Raw genomic sequence first — 1,973 nt, 5'->3', positions numbered from 1 at the left:
TCTCTCCCTGTCCTTGACCCATGAGCCTTTCACTGTATTTTCCCTCCCCTGTCCAGCTGAGGAGAGGAGTGATGGAGCAGCTTTGGGGGGCACCTGGCCTCCAACCAGGGTCAACCCACCACACTCTATTAGTGTATTATTCATTTAATTTCCTCATGCTACAAAACATGTGACTAAAGGACATTAAGAAATTAGAACTTTCCTTACTAAATATCACCATTCAAGACCCAGGGAAGAGGTTGATTTTGGAAGGTACTGAGCATCAGGGCTTGGACTCAGTGATCTTGGGGTTGAACTCAATGATCTCTTGAGGTCCCTTCCAACCCCTAAAATTCTGTGATTCTGTGATCCAGTCTAGAAAAGCATTTCAGTGCATGAGTGACTTTAGATGTATAAATTGTGTGTTTGTTTGGACATTAACATCATCTAAGATGAGCAGTTGGTTCAGAACCTTTCTGCTTTAAAATGAGGAACAAAACACCTAAGTGGGTCCAAAATACAACCCTTTATTTTCACTCCCATCTCTTCCCTCTATTTCTGGGAGGTCTGTGCTATCATTTGCTAAATATTTATCGCTGCCATTTGCAAACTCATCTCTATTCTGCTTGCATTTCCCAAGTAGTTCACTGTCATAGTGCAATGGGTTGGGCTGCCACTGAAATAATTCAGAGCTCCTTGTGGTTATTCATAGACTTTGCTTCACCCTTGCTCGCCCTTTAATCAGCATTTTGGTTTTTCTTTCCCCTTGGGTAGTTTTCTGTTTGCCTTCAGTGTGTTTTCCATAGATTCACAGCTGGGCAGGGTGTTTTTTATGAGCCTGTCAGCTTTAATTAGCATGGGGAAAAAAAATTGGACAAGGAATTTTGCATTTTTTTTTAACAATTCATCGTCAACAGCTAACGAAAAGGGAACGCACAGGCTGACAATTAGTCATGTGCTTTTACTCTCAGTATTACCTGATTGCCCTCAGCTTGATTTCAAGTTTAAATCATGATTAATGGGAAGTGGTATCATTTACCAACGCTCCATACTTGGAAGTACAAATGACTGGATATATTGGACAAATACATAACTCCTTCTGGGGTGAATGATACCAGTTTTGGAAATGACACTGCAGACAGTATGAGGATCTTTGTTTCTAAATGCCTGTGATTCAGAAGTTGTGGACTGTTTCTGTTTGTTTTCTTGGCTTTCTATGCCCCTGGTATGTTCCATACAAACATCAGAAACGTCTTCTTTGGCAGTGAAGGCACCTGTAATATACTTGAAGCGCTGTGTTTGCCTGCATGATATCCTTGTAGTCAGCTCATTCCTCTTTTGCAGTTCAAAGCTAGCAATTCATAGGTGCAGATGGTGGAAATTTTAGTTTGGACATTTGCTGCTTTGCTTTCTACTGGCAGGTTGAGCCATGACTTCTTCAGTTATCCTATGATTGGTAATAATTTTTGCTGCCTTATTATTTATTCCATGTATATTCAGCATGGTTGTTCCCAGGATTGTCAAGTGTGATGATAAAGATGGCAAAAAGCAGTCTTGGAGTGGCATCAGCCAGCTCCCTCAGCACTTCTGGATGCACCCCATCAGGTCCCATGGACTTTTTGTATGTCAGTTTAAGGAGTCCCTAACTCAATCTCCTGCCACTGGTTGAACTTCTGTACCCCAACCTTGCTCCTAGACACAGAGGCATGGGGGGCCTGAGAACAGATCCTCCAGTACAGTCTGAGGCAAAAAAGGCCTCGGCCTTTTCTGTGTCCCTCATCACAGGGAGGCCTACCCCACTCAGCAGCGTGCTTACCCTCTCTTCACTCATCTTTTTGATGCCAGGCTAACTATAGAAGCCTTTCTCGTTAGTCTTCATACTCCTTGCCAGTTCTTAATCTAGCTGCGATTTGTCCTTCCTATTTCCATCCCTGTGTGCCCAGGCAATGTGCCTGTGTTCCTCCTTGGTAGTCCCTACCCACTTACGCTCCCCA

This window comes from Gallinula chloropus, assembly GCF_964237585.1.
Source record: "Gallinula chloropus genome assembly, chromosome: 5".
Classification (NCBI taxonomy): domain Eukaryota; kingdom Metazoa; phylum Chordata; class Aves; order Gruiformes; family Rallidae; genus Gallinula; species Gallinula chloropus.
Note: the sequence above shows the minus strand (reverse complement) of the source record.